The following is a 19,370-nucleotide window of genomic DNA, read 5'->3' on the forward strand; positions in this document are numbered from 1 at the left end:
GAGGCTTTTCAATGTTCTTTAATTCAAAGCATTTAGCATGACAAAGTGCCATATTTTGGGATATCATTTTTTGTGCCCCAACAATAGCAGTGAAACAGTCATAGATTAACATAATCTAATGAATGGAGATTCATTTCAATAAAGATTTATTTATTTATTTGGCCCATGTGACATACTTTCCTGACTCTTGGCATAGACCGTAGGAGGGAGTTGCATGCCATTGTAGGAAAAAAATATGTAATTTTTTTTTTTCTCACCCATTACAAAGTTCCTGACTGAGGCGCCTGTGAGAAGAGATTAACATGACGAAGCATACAAATTTATTATATAGTTTTTACATGAAATGAGAAACTACATAAAGAAATGAAGACCCAAAGAAATAGGCAAATCTTCTAGTTTAGCCATTTAGGAATTGGATTATTGTCTCATAAAACAGAGGGGCAACGATATCATTGCTTAATTATAATCTAGTATTTTTGTGCTTAGATTGAAGCGTGAACAGTCAAGCAGAAGTATGATTGGACAAAGGGGATACTATCTAATGGTAATAAACTGGGGAATTTAGGAAGGCCTATTTGTTCAGATTATCTTCTGTGTCCCTGTATCTGCAGAGATAAGGACTTTCCTTTCCTGGGGTTATAGAGAGGGCACCATTCAAATGAAACCCTTATGACCTACTTTAGAGAAAGGGCACATAACTCTTTATGGCTTGCTTAAGGGAGAAGAATAGGAGAAAGTCAGAGAGACCTTCTTGTTTCTGCTGCTGTCTCAAATGCCAATGTGCCATTTTTGAAGGTAGCATGTGCTGAACCCCACTGTCATTCTAAAAATGTTGACGTATTTCAAGGAGACAAGCACAGAATCTGGAAATCCGGATGGAGTTGTGGATCGTACTTTGGTAGTAGCACATGGTTGAAAATAAGAGATATAAGAAAGATATTTTCTTTTCTAAAGCCATGTAAGTGATAAAAATTATAATTTTAAAGGTCATATCTGTGTAGAGATGATGCCCAACTTATGATTGTTTGACTTATGCTTTTTTTGACTTGAGGATTATGCAAAAGCGATACAGTCAGGAGAAACTGTACTTCAAGTACCCATACAACCATTCTGATATTCAGTTTCAGTACAGTATTCAATAGATTACATGTGATATTGAATGTTTTATTATAAAATAGGCTTTGTGTTGAATGAGTTTTTTCCAACTGTAGGCTAATGTAAGCTAGGCTAAGCTATAATGTTCTGTAGGTTACGTGTATCCAATGCATTTTGACTTAAGTTATTTTACATTTAAGAAGAGTTTATCAGGATGTAATCCCAAAGGAAATCGAGGAGCATCAATAGTTGCAAAATAGTTAACCAATAAAAATCAGTCAAAAGCATTAAGTTTTTACATTAGTTTGAAAGTAATTGATTTTTTATTTTTAGTTATATCATCTAGAATTGCCTAGTTGAATTTTCAAAATTAAATGAAATATCAAAACAATTCCTAGATATTTTCCAGTAATTTCTAAAATAAAGGGAAATTTTAATCTCAGGGCAGTGATCATGTTTACTCTCTACTCTTCATGCCATTGTTACTTAAAAAGTCAAACTCATTGTATTATACACAATCATTGTTTTTCCCTTAAAACAATATATTAGTTTTTATAGCCATGCACATAGTCCCCTGCAGTTTTAAATACAGTGTTTTAATTATTGATTTCATGTATCCATATTGGAAATTGGACTCGTTTCAAAAACAAGTTTTAGATAGGTACATATATGCATTTTTGCCAATAATATCTTTCAAATATCTGTAGTCAGTCTTGTAGATTTCAGATGTTTTAGGAAGTAAAGACAGTTTTAATATAAATTCATAAACCAGTGGTTAAAATAAGTGAGAATGTCTAATATTTTTGAAAGTCTGATATGCCAATCAGCCACTGTGTGACAGATTCTTAGGAAGAGGCCTATGTAGAGAAGTCCTTTTTAACTTGACTATGTAGGAGGTAAGAAAGTGAGAAGCATTAAGTTGTACCTTTTTAGAGTAGAAAATGGAAATTGCTCTTTTCTAACATGTACTATGTACCAATATAGTGCAATACTTTGTTTGTTCATATATATAGGAAAAATGAGAGTGATCAAACAAATGCACATATTTCTTTCCATTATCAAATATGAATTAAAAGATCTTTTGACTTATTTAATTATAGAATAGTAGAACAAGGAGTCTGTTACTTTAACATGGAAACTGAATTTCAGTGAAGTTAAATGACTTAATGAATATAGCAGGTAAGAAAGGTCTGAGTTATCTTGACTCTAAGTCAACTGCTCTATTTGAGGGAAGTAATTTTTCTCCATCATACAAAGAGCATTTAGCAGATATATCCAATGGAACCAGTGTCCTTCCTTTCTGTTTTAAATATTGTCTGTATAATAGTTTTTAAAATTTGGATAGAGGGCTATTAACCCTCACACATGCTTTATGTAGTAATAATATCAAGGCTCTCTGTTTTACTCAGCAGTAATCTGATTCTCTAGCTGTGATAAACTGCTCTGCCTTTGGCCTTCTAGTTTAGCCATTTAGGAATTGGATTATTGTCTCATAAAACAGAGGGGCAATGATATCATTGCTTAATTATAATCATTATTAAAAGTTCTGAATCATGCCATTATCAGGAAAAGGGCAAGCTATGGTACTCGAATGAATGACTCACAAAGAACATTTCCATTTATTTTGTGTCAGAAAAAAATAAAAGCACATTTGGAGTTTACATGCGAAGTAGGAGACAATAGCAAGCACTGGCTAAGAGCTTAGAATTTTGAAGCAGACAGAATTGTTCGAATTCCTACTCCAACATTTACTCATTGTGTAACCACGTAGTCTTCATCTGTAAAAATATGAACACAACTTGAGGCTTCAGTTGAGCTGAATCTTAAAGAATAAAGAATAAAGAGATATTCATGATTTAGAGACAAGAGTAGAGGTAAACTAAGTAGAGGGAGGAGCTTCTGCAATGACTTGGAGTTACAATGGAGTATAGCAATTTGAGAAGTGCCAAGTCTCCCAATATCAGGATAGAGTTTGGTAAATTAAGCAGGGACTACAAAGTATTTTGAAATTATTTCACAGACCAAGCCCCATCATTGAAAGATTATAATTAGAGAGATTCTACAATGTTTTGCATGTTTAGAAAGATCAGTGAATCTGTGCAAGAAGTTGTATTGAGAGTGGATAATAACAGAAACAGAAAAAAACAGTGAGACAGCTATTGAAAAAAATTATATTAACCATAATGAGGGCTTGAGTTAAGATGGCACTAGAAGGGAAAAGGTAAGTCTGATAAATATTTATGATGAATTTCATGTTGGGAGGTGAGAGAGTTAACAATCTGATGCTGAATTGTTTGTTTGTTGTAGTTTTTTTCTCCCCCTTGTGTGACTTGATTAAATAATGTTTACATTAACTTAGATTAGTAGTGATAATTCTGGGAAAATATATTGATTTGGACTTGCTGAATTTTTGCAGACCATAAAGCATCCAGGTAAACAAGTCTTATGGTGAGTTAGAAATATGTGTTGCATATATAAAATAAATTTTGTTTAGGAATGCATTGTGGGAATCATCAACATATAGGTATACATGGGAGAGAGTGAAAAAAGAAATGGGTTTGACAACAGCAATAAATGATTCTAATAAGCTCTAATACAATATGTAGAAAAACAGTGCATTTGCGCAGCATATTTGTGTTGAATTTATTCTGCTCAAGATACTATATTTTCTCTGTGAAGTAGAAAGAAAGATAATCAAGGGTAAAATGAGAATTCAAGATGTCACATGAAGATGTGCTATAGTTGTTGTTGGAAAAAGTACAATAGCACAAACCAGAGACAAATAAAAGGAATGAAAGACTACAAAGGAAATAGCATTTTATCTTGTGGCCATTTAGGTAATTTTATGCACTTGGTTCCTACAAGACAAGAACAAAAGGAGATATTACAGAGTGGGTAAGAGGGGCATTTTAAAGTTTATCTCATATACTCCTGATCTTTGAATTAAAATGAGACACAGGGTTATTTTATAAAATAGTGTTAGTGATACTCCGTAAGTTTCTAAGGAGTTGAAAGAGATTTTTAGGAACTACTAGGATAAATAGTTCAAGTACAACTTAAAGACACATAAGTAAAGTTTACTAAGATAAAGCAAAAGATTTGTTGCTCTTTAAGTTTCTTCTTTACTCATACTTTTTTAAAGTTGCACACTTTGGTTAAAAATCTTAACTAACATCAAAATCCTATGTGAGACTACTAAAATGTGGGGTATAAAAGATGGCACTGTGAAGGAAACAATACTTCTGCATATCACCACTGGAGCCACTGCTGTTTGTCTGCATGAGAAAGACCAGCTGCATTTCCTTGCTAACTCAGCATATCAGGTTGGGAGTCCTTATTACCTTTAAACAGCCAATTAAAAGAATATACTAAGAATATACTTAGAAGGGAAAACCATCTGTTCTTACAAGAGACGCAGAAATACATGTCTAGCAAAGTTATAATTTGGGCTTTGAGTTCTAGAAAATATTGGTTAATAGATTTATAGCATTTGATTTTACATCTCACAAATAATCACATAGCACAACTAGGAGGCTAGGTCTATGACCTGGTCAGGGAATAGTGTACACAATGCTGCATGATCACTCACTGTGGTCTCAACAGTTGCAGCACTTTTTTTTTTAATTTTCTTTTCTATAGTCAATGAAAATTTATTTCAAAATGGCTTTACTTCTTCCTTCTACCAAGCATCTATCTACATCCATCAACCAATCTATCTATCCATTAATCCATCTATCCATTTACAATGCATCTTCTGTCATCAAATAGCTAGCAATTTATGCAATTCTTATTAAACTCTAGACACTAAATGTAACTATTTCTTCTGAATCCAAATATTCTTCTAGGTTTGTCTGGGAATGGTGAATTTAACATCTGTTTAGCAGCAATTTTATGACATTTATAACTAAAAATCATTTTTAGGGACTAGGGAAAATACTTCGATGGTGAATGATTCTGCATATTGAAAACAGTTGCTCTAAAAATCAATAGACACCAATCCTAACCCAACATGTCTTTATTTTTAATTTTTAAAAAATTTTATATAGCCTGGATTTTAGACACTGGATCTTGTTCTGTTGCTCAGGATGGAGTGCAGTAGATATTCACAGGCATGATTATAGCACACTGTAGTCTGGAATTGCTGACCTCAGAGATCTTTCTGTCTCAGCTTCCTGAGTTGCTGGTGCTTCAGGTGCACACCATCATGCCTGACTTGTGCTTTTATATCTGGTTTGTGCCTGTGTGTGTGTGTATACATACATGTATATGTATGTCTGTAAGTTATTTTGTCTCTGTTTAAACTAATGTAAGCATATATAAGTAAATACATATAAAATCAAAACAATTCACTTTTTTATTTTCCAGTGGAAAACAGAATTCTACATTTGTTGTTGTAAAGTTCTTCACAATAAAAAGTAATACATCTCAATAATACTATGTAAGACTTCTAAACACTTCTCTTTCACCATAACATCCAAGATTACACTGTTCATCCATCTCATGTAAACAATATTATAATAGTGCATATTATTTTTTAGATGAGAATTTTTAAACTGTAGCATTTATATACTTGCATTACTGGGCACAACAATATGTGTTTCCTTTGATTACCACACAATTATCTTTTGTTTTACTTGTAACTTGTATTTAATTACTCTACATATACCACATACATATTATAGTCCTGTTCTAGACACTGGTGATGCACATTTGGCCAGGTGCAGTAGCTCACGCCTATAATCCCAGTGCTTTGGGAGGCCAAGGTGGGTGAATCGCTTGAAGTCAGTAGCTTGAGACCAGGCTGGCCAACATGGGGAAATGCTGTCTCTACTGAAAATACAAAAATTAGCTGGGCATGGTGGCACGCACCTGTAATCCTGGCTACTTGGGAGGCTGAGTCTGGAGAATCACTTGAACCCAGGATGCAGTGAGCCAAGACTGTGAGTGAGTGAGACTCCATCACAGAAAAAAAAAAAATTAAACTTCATGGAGCACACATACTCAAAGGAGCACAGACATCAATTTAGATAGTATAGCAGAGACAATACTGTGTTTTCACCAAATATGTGATCTCCCTACTGGTATACATAAAGACTACATTTACCTGCATCCTTTGTAGTTACGTTGGGGTCATGTGATGAAGTTCTAGCCAAAGTTATGTTTGGCCAAATTAATGCATATAATGTACAAGCACATCCTTGAAAACCATGCTTGATACTTGACATTCTATTATCTCGTCCACATAGATCTTGAAAGCCTTACAATGAAGATGCCACATGTATCAGACGGAAGCATACTGGATTCCTGAGTCTCCAGTTGGAAGAAAGCTTTCTGACACACACTGTAATATCAGAACAAATGAGCAACAATTATATTAAGTCACTGAGATCAGGAGGTGTTTGCTACAACAGTTAGTTAATACTAACAGCAGTAATGCAAACAGTGTGGTTATCAGATGAAGACATCAAGTTTTTTTTTTAAATGCAGTAAATTCCAAAGTCTGAAGCTGATGTCAGCACTAGTAAGGTATATACATAAAGGAAAAAAGAGTACAGTGAGTGTCCATGACCTTTTCAGGTAGCTAACCTTGAACAACATGTATTTCATCTTTATATTTACATGATTTTCATTTAGTGAGAAATAAGATGCTGCATCTGCTCACAAATGGATAGCCTCCTGGGGAGTATACTTCTCCCATGGGTGTGTACTCTGAGAATACAAAAGTTATAATAAAAAGTGACTGGAATGGATGTCAGCAGGTTCCTTTATATGTTCCAGCAAAACATTCTAAGTAAAGAAAGAAGCAATATAAAATATGAATCAAGTTTCATAAGAGTACTTTTTTCCACACAAAGCATAAATTTTGCCCTGTAATATGCAGTTATAAAATCTTTACCCTAAGGGGAAGGAAAGAAATCAATGTATATAATATAATGTTATTTACGTACATTGTGGCATGTAAGGTTCACAAAAACCCTATGCTATATTATTCCTACTGAGGAGAAACAATGGGTCACAGGCGTCAAATAATTTACTCAAGATTACATAATTTGTAAGAAAGAGTTAAAACCAAGTTAGTCTGAATTTCAAACTCAGTTTCAAATTATCACTTTTCTCTGTTAGTGTCAAGCAATATTTTAAATTCACTAACTGGTGAGAACATTTTACCCTCATGTGGGTTAATGCCACTGCCTATATTTTTTTCATAACTTTTTTTGAATTTGGACAGTAAAATTGTAGGTGCAAGAGGTAAGTTCCCTTTAAATGGTTTTTCTAATTATGAAAGACATTAGTAGATGTAAGCTTTATCTTTATTTAATTAGAGAGTGGACTAGTCAGAATACTGATATTAACGTGAACCATTAATATTTGATTCTGATAATTGGTGTAAGATTTTCAAGTTTGTCATGAAATTTTAGTCACTTACTAACTGCATGATTATTTTAAAATGAATGATTTTATTTGCCAATTACATGTTTACCACATATATCCTGCATTGTTTTTTGTTCTATAATAAAATCATCCCTGTTATTTACCAGCTTCTAATACCTAGGAGCTACATATCTAGTTTCTTTTTGTTTGGAAATACTTGATGCCCAGAGATACTTAAAGCCAATTCTCTTTTCCCCAGTAATGGGGGACAGCAAAAACCTGGAAAAACAAAGCCCCAGATCTTCATTCTAAATGATTCATACTTCTCTCCTAGGATACTTTAGCCAGAGTAGGGAAAAAGCAGAATAAGTGGACTCATTGATGTGTTATTTTTACTACAGATACACTGAGTAAATAGCTAAATGTGTGTAGGAGGAGGAAGAGGAAGTAGAAACAAAGCACCTGGAGTATCCTCCAACAAAGTAAGTCCCTGATGAATTGTTGGCTGATCACGTTTTCCTTCTATCTTTCAAAAAAAAGGAGATCCCTAGAAAACATCTTTTTTTTTTTTGGATGTAATTTTTTTTTTTTTTTTTACTGATGTGAAATATAAAGCTTCAATTGTATTTTATACTGTCAAATTAAATATTATGGTATATTAATGTATTTGCATAGCCCAGCAGAAAAGCACTGCTCTTCTTTACATATGTACCTCCTTGTCAAAAGCAAATATTTATAGAATGACAAGGCTGAAGGTGACAGCTTCTTTACTCTTAAAAATTTGACAGTTTTTCCTAGGGAAGTGACAAATAAGGAAGCTTCATCATTGATGCTTAGTAAATAGGAGAAGAAAGCTTTCCTGTTATGAGAATTATCTTTAAAATTTCTCTTTGAGTAGGCATAGAACAGTACGTCATAGGATAGCAATGTTAGGTCACATCATCCTGCTCAGAAACCTTGAATGACTTCAGAGTAAAGTGATAGCTTTTTAGTATATCATTCATATTCTTTTAAGACATAGACTTCTTTTTCTCCACACTCAACCCTAACTTATTTATCCATTACTTGTTTCTACAGTATAGTGGGAATACCTACCAATCTGTAAACCCAAAGCATAGTTGAATAACATTGTGCCAAAGTGTAATCTAAAATGCACTCTCAGCCCCATTTCTTAGCTCAAATCTGGATTAGACTAAGTGAGGTTACTGTGGAAAAATAATTTTCTTACCTAATAAGAGAGTGACTATGCTACACTTTCCTCATTTTAACTAGCAGTATCTGAAAATGGACAGCACAAGAATATTTCTATCCTGTATAAAATCAAGGCTCTATAATATATATATAAAACTCACATTTCAAAAGGAGCTACTTATCACTAGATTTCTCTTATAACAATGAAGTTATTCTTTCAAAAATATAATTTCCAAATATGCATTCTTGGAAATTAAAATTCAATGTATTCTTAATTTCATGAATTTATATTCTTTGAAATTAAAGTTCTAATAATGTTTATGATTTTCATCCCTTGATCATTTGTAATTGCTTGATATGAAACTCTCATATAATAGCTGTTCAGGTATGTTGGTTCAATTATTCCCCCAGATGACATTCTCAGCCCTAACTAGCTGAAAAAAATTACTTCCCAGTCATGGTAAGCTTAAGTACAAAATATTATGAGAACAAAATTTTTTTCCAATTAAGAAAAAAAAACTTCTGGAAGAAAATTGTGTTTGTGTGTGTGTGTATGTGTTTGTGTGTGTGTGTGTGTATGTGTGTGCGTGTTTTACTTAAAAGAACTTTTTACAAGCTTCATATTTGAGGAGTTCTTTGTGCAACTAAATGACTCATAGGTAACTCCAAGGAATTAGATCCTATTATATCTTTTGTGTGAATAAGATTTATAGTGCTTGAGTATAGTTGTAGTTAATTATGATATATGTAGATTTCTGGATTATCTCTGGCTTTTTTTCTTAAAAGAGATAATATTAGTTTCTATTTTTAAATCTATATTTCTGAACAAAGTTTCTAGGCTTTTGCAACTATACATTTTATAGAGTTTAGAAACTTTTTGACATAAAACTTTTTGACATTGCCTTAGAAACAAAGGGTATAAGAGAAAATTGTTAGTTTTCCATACAAAAGTGGGAGTCTTTTTAACATTAAGGTGTTGATAAAATAAAAAGTGTTTCAAGCAGAAAAAATGGTAATGAACAATGTATTAGATTTGTTTAAACGCTCTTTGTGAACTGTTTTTTTCCTCAAGTACTAAGTAAAGGGCAGATTCTCACATTATTATTTTTTACGTGAACAATTTGGGGTCATAGTTACTTATACACTGGTGTTATTTGGCTGTGTTCCCACCCAAATCTCATTTTGAACTGTAGTTCTCATAATTCCTACTTGCCATAGGAGGGTCCCAGTGGGAGCTAATTGTATCATGGAGGCTGTCACCTCCATGCTGTTCTTGTGATAGTAAGTTCTCATGAGATATGATGGTTTTATAAGGGGCTTTCCCCCACTTCACTCTGCACTTCTCCTTGCTGCCGCTACGTGAAGAAGGGCATGTTTGCTGCCACCTCTGTCATGATTGTAAGTCTCCTGAGGCCTCCCCAGCCCTGTGGAACTGAGTCAATTAAACTTCTTTCCTTTATAAATTACCCAGTCTAGGGTATGTCTTTGTTATCAGCATGAGAACAGACTAATACATACACAAAGCAGTGTTTTAAGAAGATTAATCAGGTTCAGAATAATTTCAAAACTTAAGATCAAGCTGAGAGTCAGACTACTTTTTAAATAATTAAATAATCTAAGCATAAAACAATGATGATATAATGATGACATACAAAGTGGCAGCAGAACAGAGATCAACATAGTGATTCAAGTTGCAATTTAAAGAATTGGAAGAACTTGGTGACTCATTCACTGTGGGCTGCAAGTTTTAGTCTAAATGCCTTGGCAAATTGTTATTTTAACAGAAGGCAGGAGGTTAAAGTGAAAAATATATGGACATGACAGCTTGTTAGAAAATAAATGTTTAACAAATGGTGAAAATGTTGTTAGAAGGTTAAAGCTGTAGATGTTTCCAAAAATGATAACAAAAAGACTTGATAATATTGGTGTACTGATAATAAAAGCTTTATAAGACTCATTACCTTATATGTCCTTAATTATTTATCTAGCTCTTTAATTTTTGAATTTAGAGTGAGGTACATGCTTCCCAATTTCAGGCCCTGTTTATATGTGTATAGGACATATAAATTGAATTAAATTAAAAGATAATTTAAAATACTGTAATTTTCCTGAAATATTTCACTTTTCCCTTATATATTACTTTCCCTCAAAATATCTTAGGTATTGTCCTTTCTAATTTCTCTACCTTTGAAACATTGTGTTCTGGAGCAGATTTTCAGAACTTTCCAGACTGAACAGCTTGCAGTTCATATTAAGAGAAATATTTGTAATCTCCTGGGTTACTAAACAACCTTTTTGCCCTCATAATTCTTAGAAAACATGTGTTCCTTCCACTTATCAATTTTTGATGTCATGAGTTCTTTAGGTAAATAGAGCTTTTTGAAGAAAATTTGGCAAATATAAAAATGTACATAGAAGATAAAATTTTAATCATCACCACAACCATACTTGGAAATATTTTTGAATTTTTTTATTTGTGTGAATGTAGTCGTGTTTGTATATACGCAAACTGGAGTTTTGCAGAGTAGATTATTCTATGTACTCATATTTTCAATTAATCTTGTAAATTTGTGATATTTAAGCTAATAACCCTTGAAGACATGATTTATAACTGTGACTTAGATAGCCATGTTACTCAGTTTCCCTCCTCCATTTCTATTTCTTTTCTAAGGCTGCTTCTATAGCATCTATTGAGAAGACACTGGGTGAAGTGACCTAGAAACCCTGGTGGTTATTACTTTGACCAGAAAGTAGATAATAACCAAAACTGCAAAACTGGGCCAATTTCTTTCTTTCCTGCTTTCCTGGTTTCTTGCTTTCCTTATTTCCTTATTTCCTTATTTCCTTCCTTCCTTCCTTCCTTCCTTCCTTCCTTCCTTCCTTCCTTCCTTCCTTCCTTCCTTCCTCCCTCTTTTCCTCCCTCCCTTCCTTCCTTCTTCCCTCCTTTCCTCCCTCCCTTCCTTTTTTTTTTTTTTTCTCTTTTGAGACAGAGTCTCACTTTTTCACCCAGGCTATAGTGCAATGGCATGAACATAGCTCATTGTAGTCTCTAATTCCTGGGCTTAAGAAATCCTCCCTTCGCAGCCTCCCCAGTAGCTGGAACTACAGGCACATGGTACCACACCCAGTTAATTTTTAAAAACAATTTTGTACGGACAATCTCTCACTATGTTGCCCAGGTTACACCTTGTTTCTTTATTGCATGCATAAAAATACATTAAAAAACAGATAAAATTGCTCTGCATTGAGAAAAAATGAATAAACTAGAGAGAAAAAATAAATAAATTCTGGATGAAAGAGAGAGGCAAGGAGACAGAGATTTAATAGAGAGAGAGAATCACTGATAGAGTCAATGTAAACTTATTGTTTCCTGTGATATTTCCAAATCCTGTTTCTCATTTTTCCTGTTAGGGTTGACAGATTTAGCAAATATAAGTACAGGGCATCCAGCTGCAATTTGAAATTTAGATAATCAATTGAGTGTTTAGCATAAGTATAGCATAATAGTGCAATATTTGGGACATAGTTATGGTAGAAAATTATTTGTTGTTTATTTGAAATAACTATGGGGCACCCTGCGTTTTGACCACTCTTAACCTGGTATCCTTCCTAAAAGGCAATTTTCATTTAAGCTAGAGGTCTCTTAGCTTCTCTTTAAGGAGACAAACTGTTACTGCAACTGCAGCACACATTTCACTGTATGTTTACACCTGGTTTCTTGAACTACAATATTTCACAATCATTATTAACTTATGATTCTTCCACTGGCTAATTTCTGTAATCTCCTGGGTTCCAAGATAATAACCACCTCACAATTTTTTCTTCTTTATTTAATGGTCTTTTAAAAAAGAAAGCCCTGAAACTTCTATCTATTTCTTGTCATTTTCTATAGGTCGTAATTCTGTGGCCTTCTAGTCTTTCTTTTGAAAAATATTTCTCAACAATACATGTGATACTTGTTATAACTTAACATGAAAAGAAATAAGCAGGATGTTAAAAACTTGAAGGTAAATGTTTTGTTTATTTTAAGAAACACAATTTTTTTTCTTTACTATTTTCTTCTCAGCACCTGCTTGACTTCTCACAGTTCTCAGTATGTTAAGAATGTGGGCATTTTTGACTGCACAGGTGGTATTTGCTTTAATGTTGAAATAAAAAATAAAATACTTTGCTACTTTTCTTTAGGTTTTCCTTATAATGTGTCCATATGCCCTGACTCTTTAACTATTCACATTCATGAAATCGAGATGTAAAATGTTTAAGCTATGCTTGGAATTCTGTATAAATTCAGGGAAAGGCATGCCACCAAGTGTTTTCACTGGTAGGTGACTGGTGAAATGGAGCCTTGAACCTCGCTTTGTGATGAAAGACATGTACTTTCTGTGTTTCTTTTAACTATGAGAGCAAGGGGCTCTCAACAAAGATTGTAGATTGTGCATATGGCACCTAAATAGAAAGCATGCTACACTCTTGAGTGTTTTGAAATGTTCTCTGGTAGTATATGACATAGATAACATGGATGTGAAAATATTACCTTTTAGCCAGGATAATTAACTATACTGTTAATACTCTCTTTTTGGGAATGTCCATTTCAGGTGAATCTTTCTTTAAAAACATCCTGGAGTATATAATTGTCTTAAATTGTGAGTGCCTAGGTGCCAAGCATAGATTATTTTTTCTACCCTCTACTGCAGTGTCTTTTCAATCTAAATACATCCAGAAATGAAGAGGAAAAAAAAAGTTTCAGTTTTTCGGTTTTTCAGTTTTTTAGCATACTTTCCTAACTTTCCCTCAAATGGATAAAGAGTGATATAGTTACAGAGAAATTAGAATGCATTAAACAGTATTTGTTCATATCTTTAACCTTAAGGATGAAAAGTAAATGTGCTCTTTTGCTCCCTCTAAACAAACATGCATTACTTATATTGACATATATGCACATACACATCTGTATATATATATTTATACATTTATCCAAGAAGTGCGTTTGACCACTATTCTAGCTTAGAGAAAGATCCTGAGTTGGTGACATTCATTTTCATATATATTCAGGTGTTTGGCAGTTTCTGTTCTACACAACCATTCCACTACATGTCCAGGACTCCACCTTTTATCTCAGGCTATCAACAAAAGGAATGCTGTTTGGCAAAAGTAGGATGGTAGCTAATACGGTTTGAATGTGTTGTCCTCTCCAAATCTTATGTTGACACATAATCCCCAATGTTAGAGGTGGGGCCTAGTGAGAGGTATTGGATCATAGAGGCAGATCCCTGGCGTAGTGCCACCCCCAGGCTAATGAGTAAGTACTTTCTCTGAATTTAAGTGAGATCTGGTTGTTCGAAAAGCCTAGTATCTTATCCCTTCTCTTGCTTATTCCTGCTCTCACCATGTGATACACTGGCTATACTTTAACTTCCACCACAATTGAAATCTCCCTGAGGCCTCACCAGAAGCTGAGCAGATGTTGGCACCATGCCTGTACAGCCTGCAGAACCATGAGCCAAACTGAACTTCTTTTCTTTATAAATTACACAGTCTCAGGTAATTATTTAAACCAATGCCAGAATAGACTGACATGGTAGCTATATTAGTTTCCTATAGATAATGTAATAGGTTAGATATAAATTAGGTGATATATATATATATATATAGGTGACATTGTAAAGGTAATATCCCGAGATAAAAGCCACAAACTCAATGGCTTGAAACAACAGAAATTTATTTTCTCAAATTCTGTAGGCCAGAAGCCCACAAAGGTGTCCACAGGTTAACATTTCCTCTGAAGACTCTAAAGGAGAATGTGTTCCTTGCTTTTTCCATCTTCTGAGAGATGTTGGCATTCCTGGGTCCATGGCTATATCCCTTCAATCCCCGCCTTCATCCTCACGATGCCTTCTGCTCTGTGTCATCTCCCTCTGTCTTTCGCTTTGACTTTTCATGTTATTTAGGGCCCACCAGAATAATCCAGGAAGATTCTCTCACTTAAGAATTTTAACTAATTACATTGGCAAAGACTCTTTTCCACAATAAGGTATCACAAGTTTAAGGGATTGGAAGGTGGTTACAGCATTGGGAACATTTTTTTTTTTAGCCTATCGCAGCGCCTAGTTAGACCTAAAGCTACCAATAAGTATCACTCTAGCAAGGCAGTAATATTATGTGACGTTTTGGCTGTTACCAAGAGGATCTTCATGAGGCCAACTAAAAAGAAAACTAATGGTTCTTTGACACACACACCATATGACCCATTCAGGTGAGGGTTGAATGGTTTCTGGATTCCAACTGATGTGTTGTGCCGGCACTGGGTACTGGTGATAGAATCCACAACTTGTGACTCTATGGCTACTGACTCAACTCCAGTTCACTTAAAAAAACTATTTGTGTCCCCCATCAACTTCTTCCTCATCGTATCTCCACTTTCACTTTCTGACTTTGAAAATCTTTAACTTGCCTTGAGAGTTAGGGGTTAGGCTTGTCTTTAGAGTTAGGGATTAGGTCCTAATTTTTTGCTCCTAGTCATCATGTGTTCCTCAAACATTTATGGACCCAACTTCTGTGAGTGAGAAGCAAATCTCCCCAAACCCATATTAATATATAATATTTTATAGAAATGTATTCATTTCCCTATATAAACAAACCCAGAGAATAGCAATCAGGTTGAATGAAAGTGACTAGCAACACAATGATCATTGCTAAACAAAGAAAAAATATTTTGTATAATAATCAACATGATTACTTCATGATAATAAATCTTCCCAAGAGGACTATAATATTTTTTAAGATTATAATTTGACAGTTTTGATGAACATTTACTAGTGAAATAGTTAAAATAATCTGTGAGCTTTGATGATTTTGAAATGTTCCAGAATTATTTAGAATTTTAAAAGATCAATGGTGATAGAAAATATATGAGAATATGGAATATGTGCTGACTCAGGAAAACTATGAAATGTTGTTTTATAACTAAAGCCATATTAATCAAACTTATCTTAAAAAACTTTACTAAAGCCTCTAGTTTATTATGATTAGGCATGGTTATAACAGAAAAAATAAGACAAATTATGCCATATTTTGCAACAACTAGATTCTAAGTTCATCATGGGCTAATTTTCTGCATTCTAATTTATATTAAAAATAATTGGCCGGGCGCGGTGGCTCAAGCCTGTAATCCCAGCACTTTGGGAGGCCGAGACGGGCGGATCACGAGGTCAGGAGATCGAGACCATCCTGGTTAACACGGTGAAACCCCGTCTCTACTAAAAATACAAAAAACTAGCCGGGTGTGGTGGCGGCGCCTGTGGTCCCATCTGCTAGGGAGGCTGAGGCAGGAGAATGGCGGGAACCCGGGGGGCGGAGCTTGCAGTGAGCTGAGATCCGGCCACTGCACTCCAGCCTGGGTGACAGCGCGAGACTCCGTCTCAAAAAAAAAAAAAAAAAAAAAAAAAAATAATTTATTTGTTGTCTTTGAATATGGCAGTTGTGTTTTTCTTTTCTATATGTCATCCAAATAGATATTATTTAATTATAATAAATTTATTTAACAGGACCTTTTCTTCAGTATAATCAGGTATGTTCAGTACACACTAGGCCTGCTCAAAATTATATCACAGCCTATACAGAGTAGGGAGATAACTAAAACACAAATAAACATCTTGATTTTGTTTAAGGAAGTAAGAGGAATTTATCGTAAGTATACAAATGTTGCCAGGCACGGTGGCTCACGCCTGTAATCCCAGCACTTTGGAAGGCTGAGGCTGGCATATCACTTGAGGTTAGGAGTTTGAGACCAGCCTGGCCAACATGCTGAAACTCTGTCTCTACTCAAAATACAAAAATCAGGCAGGTTTGGTGGTGGACGCCTGTAATCCCAGTTACTCGGGAGGCTGAGGCAGGAGAATTGTTTGAACCTGGGAGGCGGAGGTTGCAGTGAGCTGAGATTGTGCCAGTGCATTCCAGCCTGGGTGACAAGAACAAGACTCTGTCTCAAAAATAAATAACTACAGATGTATCTTGAAGAAATTGTGAGATATAATTTATTCCTATATCCAAGGCTGCCCTTGTGTCTTCCACCTCTCCCTCCCTTTGTTATGACCCCATTTGGCACAGTATGGGATCCTATCACCAGCAGTAATTGCTCTATTTTTCTTAGGAGCTTTACTTTCTTCATTCTCATAAACCCGTTGGCAAAAACAGGCTTCATCTTTTAGTATAGATAACCAAAGGTGGAAAATGGTTCTTTATCCATACACTAATCATCAAGGAGGACTTTGGCACACTTGGTTGAGCTTCCCATCTTTGAACAGATTGAGTGTGTCTGTATGGGCAGAGCGGCATTGTTCAGTGATAATAGCTCCACAATGATCATGTGAATCAAGTGGGAGAGAGGCCGTTCTGAATGGAAGATTGTTAGCAGACATTTTTGTATGTTCCCACCATTCTGCTCATCAGCACTAGTCCATTAGTCTTGAACATAGTTAAGTCTTGGCCTTCTTTTCAGACATGTCATGTCCATTCCTTCCTCCTAAGGAGTTTTGCCTTTGGATGAGAAAACTATGTAAGAAAAAAGGAAAAAAATAACTCTATTTTACATTTATTATTCAAATTAGTCCTAATATATTATTCTCTCTCCTTACTATATACTTTAGCTGAGTTGCTTATTTTCTTCTGCTGCACCAATGCAATAGCCTTTGGAAAGGGATGCCTCCTTCTGATTGAAACCTTTCTAAACAGATACCGTCACTATCTCAGATCAAATGTAGATATTTCAAGACCTCACTCTTAAACATTTCATAGATTCTCATGTCTTATTCTAACTGTTGAGAAATTTTCAGTTAACAATAAAGTAGAGGAATCTTTGTGAAAATATGCAAAAGCAAAATAAATCACGTAGTTTAGTAAACAGGTGACTCAGAAGTTATGATTAGAAACATTGCAAAAGGGTGGTTTGTATGTGGGAAATTCTTTATCAGTAATTTCTCATGGCATTCATTACTGATAATTTGTATTATATTTAATTTGTATGTATGCTCCATCTGTCCTACCAGACAGCACCTCAAGGGCAGAATCCAGACAGTTGACATTGAACCATTTCGAAATTTAACATCCGAATTTGCACTAAATGTTTTTTGTCTGTTTGTTTTTGTTTTTAAGGAAAGTAAAGAAATAAAAGAATGGCTACTTCATAGGCAGAGCAGACAGGATTTGCACTAAATAGGTTTACAACATATGGTAAAAGACAAAAAATAAAGAAGGTAAAAGATCAACAGACAGCAAAAAAGAGAAACAAAAAGTAAAGAAAAAAGGATAAAAATGGTGGAAAAAGAAAATAGTAGAGGTAAGAATTTAAAGGTATATGGAAGGGAATAGCTGATACCACATTGGTACAACAACGCTGAGGGAGGCAGTATGTTAAGATACAAGTTATAAACTATTTGTAAATGAAGAAAGGTATTAAGTGTACAAAAATTAGTCATAAACTTTCATTTATTTATTTTACTTTAAGTTCCAGGATACATGTGCAGGACGTACAGGTTTGTTACATAGGTAAATGTGTGCCATGGTGGTTTGCTGCACCTATAAACCCATCACCTAGGTATTAAGCCCCAAATGCATTAGCTAATTATCCTGATGCTCTCCTTCCCCCTGCACCCCTGACAGGCCCCAGTGTGTGTTGTTCTTTTCCCTGTGTCCATGTGTTCTTATTGTTCAGGTAATGTGGTGCCCCCAGCTTTATTCTTTTTGCTCAGGATGACTTTGGTTATTCTGGGTCTTTGGTAGTTCCATAAAATGATATAATTTTTTTCTATTTCCATGAAAATGTCATTGGTGTTTTGAAAGAGATTGCATTGAATTGATAGATTGCTTTACATCCTATGGACATTTTAACAATATTGATTCTTTCAATCCATAAGCCTGGAAACTTTTTCTATATTTTTTTGCCTTCTTCAAAGATTTTAATTAATGTTTTATAGTTTTTATTATTTTTACCTTCCCACATCTTTGGTCAAGTTTATTTTTATGGATTTTATTTGTAGCTTTTGCAAATGGGAATACTTTCTTGGTTTCTTTTTCAGATTGCTCACCACTGTCATGTAGAAATGCTACTGAATTTCTATATTGATACTATGTCATGCAACTTTATTGAATTTATCAGTTCTAATGTTTTTGGTGAAGTCTTTAGGTTTTTCTAAATATAATATTATATCATTTGCAAACAAGAATAATTTGACGTGTTTCTTTCCAATTTGGATGCCTTTGTTTCTTTCTCACATCTAATTGCTCTGGCTAGGACTACCAGTACTTGTTGGAGAACAGTGGTGAAAATGGCCATCCTTGTCTTGTTCCAGATCTTAGAAGAAAGTTTTCTAGTCTTTTCCTATTCAGTGTGATGCTAGCTGTGTGTTTGTCATATATGACTTTTATCATGTTGAGGTATGTTCCTTCTCTACCCAGTTTGTTGAGAGTTTAAACCTAGGACATGAAACTGTGAAACTACTAGAAGAAAACATTGGTGTGACACTCAAGGATATTGGTCTGAGTAAAGGTTTCTTGAGTAAGACCTCAAAAGCACAAGCAACAAAAAAAATTGACAAAAAGGATCATATCAAGGAAAGAAAACAATGAATAAAGTGAAGACGCAGCCCACAGAGTGAGAGATAATATTTGCAAACTACCCATCTAACAAAGGATTAATAATCAGAATGTATAAGGAG

This window comes from Macaca thibetana, chromosome 15 (assembly GCF_024542745.1).
Source record: "Macaca thibetana thibetana isolate TM-01 chromosome 15, ASM2454274v1, whole genome shotgun sequence".
Taxonomy (NCBI): Eukaryota; Metazoa; Chordata; class Mammalia; order Primates; family Cercopithecidae; genus Macaca; species Macaca thibetana.